This window comes from Carassius carassius, chromosome 47 (assembly GCF_963082965.1).
Source record: "Carassius carassius chromosome 47, fCarCar2.1, whole genome shotgun sequence".
Classification (NCBI taxonomy): Eukaryota; Metazoa; Chordata; class Actinopteri; order Cypriniformes; family Cyprinidae; genus Carassius; species Carassius carassius.
The window spans coordinates 1,133,210-1,144,845 of record NC_081801.1 but is presented as its reverse complement, the minus strand read 5'-3'; the positions used below and the strand labels follow the sequence as shown (position 1 = coordinate 1,144,845).

At 53.1% G+C, this 11,636-nt stretch overlaps 1 long non-coding RNA gene across 1 annotated transcript; it reads right to left on the bottom strand.

Moving 5' to 3' along the window:
- Nucleotides 1-2,193: 2,193 nt before the first annotated feature.
- Nucleotides 2,194-11,521, bottom strand: LOC132130057 (uncharacterized). The gene is made up of 4 exons (XR_009428664.1): nucleotides 10,936-11,521; nucleotides 10,870-10,882; nucleotides 7,522-7,547; nucleotides 2,194-2,238 (listed from the first exon to the last, which is right to left on the bottom strand). It is a non-coding gene; the product is annotated as an uncharacterized LOC132130057 (long non-coding RNA).
- Between the last annotated feature and the right edge of the window lie 115 nt (nucleotides 11,522-11,636).

The following is an 11,636-nucleotide window of genomic DNA, read 5'->3' as shown; positions in this document are numbered from 1 at the left end:
ACAGGAGGCAGATGCAAGTAAAGGTAGTTTATTGACAGGAGTAGTGATGGATGAATGCTGGTGAGTGACGCAGGAACCACGATGGCAGCACAGACAGGTGGGTAGGTGGTTTGAGTGCGTTGATAGCGATGGCGGTGATGGTAGATCGGTGATCGGCGGTGATAATCTGTGAATGACTGTGAATATCCAATGAAGACTGAAGCAGGACACTGAGCAAAGACAGGAACACAGGAGCACGAACAGACAGCGACACGAGGACCTCAAACAACGATCTGACAAACAGGAGACGAAAGACAGGGCGTTAAATAGGCGGTTGGAATGAGATGCACCTGCCGCTGATCAGGCGATCAGTGGCAACACCCACATGAACCAATCAACATGACATAACATGACTACAGCTGGAGACGGTGCATTCACGAACCGTGACAATTAGAAATTTTAAATATAAAAATTGTCATTCAATTCTTTCTTTAGATATATGTAAATGTATTTAAAAATGTTAATTATACTTATATTTGCCTTAGGTACCAGCCATTTTACTAGGTACATTACTAAGTTATTTATTACATGTAATCATAACTGGAGCCACCTAATTTTATTTATGTAGTTATTTTAGATAAAGGTGCAATTAGTTTATCTAACCTAATATTTGACACTAGACAATTATCGCCTTGCGAACTTTGGCCTCCCCAGTTTCGATCGGTAACATTTGATAAATTAAACTTTTCCTAAAACCTGTTGGGAGTAGGGCCACAAAATTACCTCCATTCAAAATGTGAACCAAACACTCTTCTTGTTCTGGCTTCAGTTTTACGTCATAATGGAGGAGAAGGTGATGTACCTCTGGCTTAGACCAAGAGCGAGGCCAGGTGAGTTACACTGGTTTGCCTGCATCCTTTGTCGGATTATGACTTTAAATGCAGGTACTGGCTTGGAGCTTACTTGAATGATGTAATGACACATGAAAAACTACAAAATATAGACATACACATAGCAGTTAATGAGGTGATCATATCTAGGCATTTTTAGGCAGTTAAGCATAAAAATAAAACTGAGAAAACATAAAGAGCATATCACAGCTTAGTGTTCAGTGACAGCTGTTCGACTGGTCTGAGTTTTTCAGATGCTGCCTTTAATAGTTGTAAACAATTACATTTGTTAAGTATACTCATCCAATTATGAAGTAGGCCTGCTAAGTTTTCTCTTTTTTATCTCCACAGGACAGCAACACCACGAAAATATGGTCTTTTACAACATAATACACTGTTGTAGATTAAACTACCAAACAGTATATTTAGTAGGCAACTTTAGATTTAATAACCTTGAACATAACAGAAGTAAAATGCAACATACACAGTAGTGCAGAAGTAATATTAATGCAAAACCATCCTAATTATTTTTTCAGAACAATACTTTACATACCTTTACTTTTACTCTCAATACATTGTCACCGCATTGTCCTCCGAGTTGATGAGGAGGTGCTGGCCATTCACCAGGAGATTCACCTCCTGAAGACCCCAGAACACATGGAGGCAGGGCTGGGCTCAAACTGATGTTGTTTTTCTGATGTTAATCTTAAAATATGTTGCAAAAAGTACTTTCAGTTATGTATAGAACAATTTATTTAAATGAGTAAAAAATATTTACAGGACAAAATAATAAACATATAAAAGAATGTTTTGTGAATAAAATAAGCTTCATTAAAAAAAACAATGTACATAATTACTTCCCTTGTATTTATACATGTGAATATTCAAAACATATCCATATACTCAGGCTCATTTACAAATAAATTACACAAAAAATTTAATAATCTATAAAACTTATACTTTTCATTTTTTACTTATACCACAAAAAATATCTACAGAAATAAGTTTCATTGACAATATGACAATTAAAAAAGATATTTAAAAACTGTAATGTACCCATTTTTTACCCACTGTTTCCTCTTGGCTAATGGAAAATGGCTAATAAATCATGTATTTGATAAGCATTCTCTCAAGAACATAAAATTTGCACTCTTCTCTCTTCTCTCCTGTCTCTCTCTGGAGTTTGATGTCTTCCGTGAGCAGTTTCACCAGTTTCCACTCACTACCTCATCTGTCCCAGGACATTCACTCCCTCACCACACTCACTGCCTCACCTGTCCCAGGACACTCACTCCCTTACTGCACTCACTCTCTCACCTGTCCCAGGACACTCACTCCCTCACATGTCCCAGAACACTCACTCCCTCACCTGTGCCAGGACACTCACTCCCTCACCACATTCACTCTCTCACCTGTCCCAGGACACTCACTCCCTCACCTGTGCCAGGACACTCACTCCCTCACCTGTACCAGGACACTCACTCCCTCACCGCACTTACTCCCTCACCTGTCCCAGCACACTCACTCCCTCACCTGTACCAGGACACTCACTCCCTCACCACACTCACTCCCTCACCTGTCCCAGGACACTCACTCCCTCACTGCACTCACTCCCTCACCTGTCCCAGGACACTCACTCTCTCCCCTGTCCCAGCACACTCACTCTCTCACCTGTCCCAGGACACTCACTCTCTCCCCTGTCCCAGCACACTCACTCTCTCACCTGTCCCAGGACACTCACTCCCTGACCTTTACCATGACACTCACTACCTCACCTGTCCCAGGACACTCACTCCCTCACCGCACTCACTCCCTCACCTGTCCCAGCACACTTACTCCCTCACCTGTCCCAGCACACTCACTCTCTCACCTGTCCTAGGACACTCCCTCCCGGACCTGTGCCACGACTCACTCCCTCACCTGTCCCAGGAAACTCACTCCCTCACTGGGCCAAGGACACTCACTCCCTCACCTGTCCCAGGACACTCACTCCCTCACCTGTCCCAGCACACTCACTCCCTCAGCGCACTCATTCCTTCACCAGTCCCAGGACACTCACTTCCGAACCTGTCTCAGTACACTCACTCCCTCATGGGTCCCGGGACACTCACTTCAATTCTACACTCACTCCCTCATGGGTCCCAGGACACTCACTCCCTCATCAGTCCTAGGACTTATTCCCTCACGAGTCCCAGGACACTCACTCCCATACTACACTAACTCCCTCACGAATCCCAGGACACTCACTCCCTCATCAGTCCCAGGACTCTCACTCCCTCATCGGTCCCAGGACACTCACTCCCTCACCTGTCCCAGCACACTCACTCCCTCACCTGTCCCAGCACACTCACTCCCTCACATGTCCCAGGACACTCACTCCCTCACCGCACTCATTCCTTCACCAGTCCCAGGACACTCACTCCCTCATCGGACCCAGGACACTCACTCCCACACCTGTCCCAGGACACTCACTTCCTAACGGGTCCCAGGACACTCACTCCCATACTGCACTCACTCCCTCACGGGTCCCAGGACACTCACTCCCTCATCAGTCCTAGGACACTCACTCCCTCATCAGTCCCAGGACACTCACTCCCTCACGTTATCCAGGACACTCACTCTCTCACCTGCCCCAGGACACTCACTCTCTCACCTGTCTCAGGACACTCACTCCCTCATGGGTCCCAGGACACTCACTCCCATTCTACACTCACTCCCTAACGGGTCCCAGGACACTCACTCCCTCATCAGTCCTAGGACTTATTCCCTCATCGGTCCCAGGACACTCACTCCCTCACCTGTCCCAGGACACTCACTCCCTCACCGCACTCATTCCTTCACCAGTCCCAGGACACTCACTCCCACACCCGTCCCAGGACACTCCCTCCCTCACGGGTCCCAGGACACTCACTCCCATACTACACTCACTCCCTCATCAGTCCCAGGACACTCACTCCCACACCTGTCCAAGGAAACTCACTCCCTCACGAGTCCCAGGACACTCAGTCCCATACTACACTCACTCCCTCACGAATCCCAGGACACTCACTCCCTCATCAGTCCCAGGACACTCACTCCTTCACGGGTCCAGGACACTCACTCCCTCATCAGTCCCAGGACACTCACTCCCTCATCGGTCCCAGGACACTCACTCCCTCAGCTGTCCCAGCACACTCACTCCCTCATCAGTCCCAGGACACTCACTCCCTCATCGGTCCCAGGACACTCACTCCCTCAGCTGTCCCAGCACACTCACTCCCTCACCTGTCCCAGGACACTCACTCCCTCATCGGTCCCAGGACACTCACTCCCTCACCTGTCCCAGCACACTCACTCCCTCACCGTCCCAGGACACTCACTCCCTCACCGCACTCATTCCTTCACCAGTCCCAGGACACTCACTCCCTCACCTGTCCCAGCACACTCACTCCCTCATCAGTCCCAGGACACTCACTCCCTCATCGGTCCCAGGACACTCACTCCCTCAGCTTTCCCAGCACACTCACTCCCTCACCTGTTCCAGGACACTCTCTCCCTCACTGCACTCATTCCTTCACCAGTCCCAGGACACTCACTCCCACACCCGTCCCAGGACACTCCCTCCCTCACGGGTCCCAGGACACTCACTCCCATACTACACTCACTCCCTCATCAGTCCCAGGACACTCACTCCCACACCTGTTCCAGGAAACTCACTCCCTCACGAGTCCCAGGACACTCAGTCCCATACTACACTCACTCCCTCATGAATCCCAGGACACTCACTCCCTCATCAGTCCCAGGACACTCACTCCTTCACGGGTCCAGGACACTCACTCCCTCATCAGTCCAAGGGCACTCACTCCCTCATCGGTCCCAGGACACTCACTCCCTCAGCTGTCCCAGGACACTCACTCCCTCATCGGTCCCAGGACACTCACTCCCTGAGCTGTCCCAGCACACTCACTCCCTCATCAGTCCCAGGACACTCACTCCCTCACGTTATCCAGGACACTCACTCTCTCACCTGCCCCAGGACACTCACTCTCTCACCTGTCTCAGGACACTCACTCCCTCATGGGTCCCAGGACACTCACTCCCATTCTACACTCACTCCCTAACGGGTCCCAGGACACTCACTCCCTCATCAGTCCTAGGACTTATTCCCTCATCGGTCCCAGGACACTCACTCCCTCACCTGTCCCAGGACACTCACTCCCTCACCGCACTCATTCCTTCACCAGTCCCAGGACACTCACTCCCACACCCGTCCCAGGACACTCCCTCCCTCACGGGTCCCAGGACACTCACTCCCATACTACACTCACTCCCTCATCAGTCCCAGGACACTCACTCCCACACCTGTCCAAGGAAACTCACTCCCTCACGAGTCCCAGGACACTCAGTCCCATACTACACTCACTCCCTCACGAATCCCAGGACACTCACTCCCTCATCAGTCCCAGGACACTCACTCCTTCACGGGTCCAGGACACTCACTCCCTCATCAGTCCCAGGACACTCACTCCCTCATCGGTCCCAGGACACTCACTCCCTCAGCTGTCCCAGCACACTCACTCCCTCATCAGTCCCAGGACACTCACTCCCTCATCGGTCCCAGGACACTCACTCCCTCAGCTGTCCCAGCACACTCACTCCCTCACCTGTCCCAGGACACTCACTCCCTCATCGGTCCCAGGACACTCACTCCCTCACCTGTCCCAGCACACTCACTCCCTCACCGTCCCAGGACACTCACTCCCTCACCGCACTCATTCCTTCACCAGTCCCAGGACACTCACTCCCTCACCTGTCCCAGCACACTCACTCCCTCATCAGTCCCAGGACACTCACTCCCTCATCGGTCCCAGGACACTCACTCCCTCAGCTTTCCCAGCACACTCACTCCCTCACCTGTTCCAGGACACTCTCTCCCTCACCGCACTCATTCCTTCACCAGTCCCAGGACACTCACTCCCACACCCGTCCCAGGACACTCCCTCCCTCACGGGTCCCAGGACACTCACTCCCATACTACACTCACTCCCTCATCAGTCCCAGGACACTCACTCCCACACCTGTTCCAGGAAACTCACTCCCTCACGAGTCCCAGGACACTCAGTCCCATACTACACTCACTCCCTCATGAATCCCAGGACACTCACTCCCTCATCAGTCCCAGGACACTCACTCCTTCACGGGTCCAGGACACTCACTCCCTCATCAGTCCAAGGGCACTCACTCCCTCATCGGTCCCAGGACACTCACTCCCTCAGCTGTCCCAGGACACTCACTCCCTCATCGGTCCCAGGACACTCACTCCCTGAGCTGTCCCAGCACACTCACTCCCTCACCTGTCCCAGGACACTCACTCCCTCATCGGTCCCAAGACACTCACTCCCTCACCTGTCCCAGCACACTCACTCCCTCACCTGTGCCAGGACACTCACTCCCTCACCTGTACCAGGACTCTCACTCCCTCACCTGTCCCAGGACACTCACTCCCTCACCGCACTTACTCCCTCACCTGTCCCAGCACACTCACTCCCTCACCACACTCACTCCCTCACCTGTCCCAGGACACTCACTCCCTCACTGCACTCACTCCCTCACCTGTCCCAGGACACTCACTCTCTCCCCTGTCCCAGCACACTCACTCTCTCACCTGTCCCAGGACACTCACTCTCTCCCCTGTCCCAGCACACTCACTCTCTCACCTGTCCCAGGACACTCACTCCCTGACCTTTACCATGACACTCACTACCTCACCTGTCCCAGGACACTCACTCCCTCACCGCACTCACTCCCTCACCTGTCCCAGCACACTTACTCCCTCACCTGTCCCAGCACACTCACTCTCTCCCCTGTCCCAGCACACTCACTCTCTCACCTGTCCCAGGACACTCCCTCCCGGACCTGTGCCACGACTCACTCCCTCACCTGTCCCAGGAAACTCACTCCCTCACTGGGCCAAGGACACTCACTCCCTCACCTGTCCCAGGACACTCACTGCCTCACCTGTCCCAGCACACTCACTCCCTCAGCGCACTCATTCCTTCACCAGTCCCAGGACACTCACTTCCGAACCTGTCTCAGTACACTCACTCCCTCATGGGTCCCGGGACACTCACTCCAATTATACACTCACTCCCTCATGGGTCCCAGGACACTCACTCCCTCATCAGTCCTAGGACTTATTCCCTCATCAGTCCCAGGACACTCACTCCCTCACCTGTCCCAGGACACTCACTCCCTCAGCTGTCCCAGGACACTCACTCCCTCATCGGTCCCAGGACACTCACTCCCTGAGCTGTCCCAGCACACTCACTCCCTTACCTGTTCCAGGACACTCACTCCCTCATCGGTCCCAGGACACTCACTCCCTCACCTGTCCCAGCACACTCACTCCCTCACCTGTGCCAGGACACTCACTCCCTCACCTGTACCAGGACACTCACTCCCTCACCTGTCCCAGGACACTCACTCCCTCACCGCACTTACTCCCTCACCTGTCCCAGCACATTCACTCTCTCACCTGTACCAGGACACTCACTCCCTCACCACACTCACTCCCTCACCTGTCCCAGGACACTCACTCCCTCACTGCACTCACTCCCTCACCTGTCCCAGGACACTCACTTTCTCCCCTGTCCCAGCACTCTCACTCTCTCACCTGTCCCAGGACACTCACTCTCTCCCCTGTCCCAGGACACTCACTCCCTGACCTTTACCATGACACTCACTACCTCACCTGTCCCAGGACACTCACTCCCTCACCGCACTCACTCCCTCAACTGTCCCAGCACACTCACTCTCTCGCCTGTCCTAGCACACTCACTCTCTCACCTGTCCCAGGACACTCCCTCCCGGACCTGTGCCACAACTCACTCCCTCACTTGTCCCAGGAAACTCACTCCCTCACTGGGCCAAGGACACTCACTTCCTCACCTGTCCCAGGACACTCACTCCCTCACCTGTCCCAGCACACTCACTCCCTCAGCGCACTCATTCCTTCACCAGTCCCAAGACACTCACTTCCGAACCTGTCTCAGTACACTCACTCCCTCATGGGTCCCGGGACACTCACTCCAATTCTACACTCACTCCCTCATGGGTCCCAGGACACTCACTCCCTCATCAGTCCTAGGACTTATTCCCTCATCGGTCCCAGGACACTCACTCCCTCACCTGTCCCAGGACACTCACTCCCTCACCTGTCCCCGGACTCTCACTCCCTCACCGCACTCATTCCTTCACCAGTCCCAGGACACTCACTACCACACCCGTCCCAGGACACTCCCTCCCTCACGGGTCCCAGGACACTCCTTCCCTCACGGGTCCCAGGACACTCACTCCCATACTACACTCACTCCCTCATCAGTCCCAGGACACTCACTCCCACACCTGTCCCAGGACACTCACTCCCTCACAAGTCCCAGGACACTCACTCCCATACTACACTCACTCCCTCATGAATCCCAGGACACTCACTCCCTCATCAGTCCCAGGACACTCACTCCCTCACCTGTCCCAGCAAACTCACTCCCTCACCTGTCCCAGGACACTCACTCCCTCATCGGTCCCAGGACACTCACTCCCTCACCTGTCCCAGCACACTCACTCCCTCACCTGTCCCAGGACACTCACTCCCTCACCGCACTCATTCCTTCACCAGTCCCAGGACACTCACTCCCTCATCGGTCCCAGGACACTCACTCCCACACCTGTCCCAGGACACTCACTTCCTAACGGGTCTCAGGACACTCACTCCCATACTGCACTCACTCCCTCACGGGTCCCAGGACACTCACTCCCTCATCAGTCCTAGGACACTCAGTCCCTCATCAGTCCCAGGACACTCAGTCCCTCACGTTATCCAGGACACTCACTCTCTCACCTGCCCCAGGACACTCACTCTCTCACCTGTCTCAGGACACTCACTCCCTCATGGGTCCCAGGACACTCACTCCCATTCTACACTCACTCCCTAACGGGTCCCAGGACACTCACTCCCTCATCAGTCCTAGGACTTATTCCCTCATCGGTCCCAGGACACTGACTCCCTCACCTTTCCCAGGACACTCACTCCCTCACCGCACTCATTCCTTCACCAGTCCCAGGACACTCACTCCCACACCCGTCCCAGGACACTCCCTCCCTCACGGGTCCCAGGACACTCACTCCCATACTACACTCACTCCCTCATCAGTCCCAGGACACTCACTCCCACACCTGTCCCAGGAAACTCACTCCCTCACGAGTCCCAGGACACTCAGTCCCATACTACACTCACTCCCTCACGAATCCCAGGACACTCACTCCCTCATCAGTCCCAGGACACTCACTCCTTCACGGGTCCAGGACACTCACTCCCTCATCGGTCCCAGGACACTCACTCCCTCAGCTGTCCCAGCACACTCACTCCGTCATCAGTCCCAGGACACTCACTCCCTCATCGGTCCCAGGACACTCACTCCCTCAGCTGTCCCAGCACACTCACTCCCTCACCTGTCCCAGGACACTCACTCCCTCATCGGTCCCAGGACACTCACTCCCTCACCTGTCCCAGCACACTCACTCCCTCACCTGTCCCAGGACACTCACTCCCTCACCGCACTCATTCCTTCACAAGTCCCAGGACACTCACTCCCTCACCTGTCCCAGCACACTTACTCCCTCATCGGTCCCAGGACACTCACTCCCTCAGCTGTCCCAGCACACTCACTCCCTCATCAGTCCCAGGACACTCACTCCCTCATCGGTCCCAGGACACTCACTCCCTCAGCTGTCCCAGCACACTCACTCCCTCACCTGTCCCAGGACACTCACTCCCTCATCGGTCCCAGGACACTCACTCCCTCACCTGTCCCAGCACACTCACTCCCTCACCTGTCCCAGGACACTCACTCCCTCACCACACTCATTCCTTCACCAGTCCCAGGACACTCACTCCCTCACCTGTCCCAGCACACTCACTCCCTCATCAGTCCCAGGACATTCACTCCCTCATCGTTCCCAGGACACTCACTCCCTCAGCTTTCCCAGCACACTCACTCCCTCACCTGTCCCAGGACACTCACTCCCTCACCGCACTCATTCCTTCACCAGTCCCAGGACACTCACTCCCACACCCGTCCCAGGACACTCCCTCCCTCACGGGTCCCAGGACACTCACTCCCATACTACACTCACTCCCTCATCAGTCCCAGGACACTCACTCCCACACCTGTTCCAGGAAACTCACTCCCTCACGAGTCCCAGGACACTCAGTCCCATACTACACTCACTCCCTCACGAATCCCAGGACACTCACTCCCTCATCAGTCCCAGGACACTCACTCCTTCACAGGTCCAGGACACTCACTCCCTCATCAGTCCCAGGACACTCACTCCCTCATCGGTCCCAGGACACTCACTCCCTCAGCTGTCCCAGCACACTCACTCCCTCATCAGTCCCAGGACACTCACTCCCTGAGCTGTCCCAGCACACTCACTCCCTCACCTGTCCCAGGACACTCACTCCCTCATCGGTCCCAGGACACTCACTCCCTCACCTGTCCCAGCACACTCACTCCCTCACCTGTCCCAGGACACTCACTCCCTCACCGCACTCATTCCTTCACCAGTCCCAGGACACTCACTCCCTCACCTGTCCCAGGACACTCACTCCCACACCTGTCCCAGGACACTCACTCCCTCACCTGTCCCAGGACACTCACTCCCTCATCGGTCCCAGGACACTCACTCCCACACCTGTCCCAGGACACTCACTCTCTCACGGGTCCCAGGACACTCACTCCCTCACGGGTCCCAGGACACTCACTCCCATACTGCACTCACTCCCTCACGGGTCCCAGGACACTCACTCCCATACTGCGCTCACTCCCTCACGGGTCCCAGGACACTCACTCCCTCATCAGTCCCAGGACACTCACTCCCTCACGTTATCCAGGACACTCACTCTCTCACCTGCCCCAGGAATCTCACTCTCTCACCTGCCCCAGGACACTCACTCTCTCACCTGCCCCAGGAATCTCAATCTCTCACCTGCCCCAGGACACTCACTCTCTCACCTGCCCCAGGACACTCAGAAGTAGAGGAGTTATTTTTAATAATTATGATGAAAAAAATGCAAAAAAAAAAAAAAATACAACACAACACAAAAATGACCAAATATGTGCCTTTCAGAGAGACTTTTTTATTATATTTTCTTATAAATCCACCAAAAAAAAGGCTTCATTTTATATACAAAACTGTACAATTATTTGTGCAGTCTGAATCTAGAAATCTAAGAGCTGGACAGATGCAGAAGGCATTAAACAGATCGAAGGCCACTGAGTTTTAGTTTACACACTGATGAAGGCATGATTTTGAATTATTAAACACCTGAAATGCGGAAAAGACCCGAAAGGCATTTAAATCACGTTACATTCAGTCTTAAACACTAACATCTGAACTCAATCATTGATTTTTTCCATTGACATCCAAGCAAATCTAACTCATCAAGTGCAATATTTATTTTTTGAACTCAGTATAACAACAAAGATGTTTGGCACATCAATATAACAACATAAAGAAATCATAAAACTCAAATAAATCGTTTAGAGTTCGAAACTATTTTGACCATCTCAAAAAACAGTGCGTTAAATGTGCAGCCACAGAATTAAATGTTATTATGTTATGAGTTTGCACCGAAGCATCTAGTTTAAGGAAAGCCAGTGCAAACACATTAAACAGTAACATGTCAAAACAAGCGTGTGATCCTGTCCGCTAAATAACGAAATTATA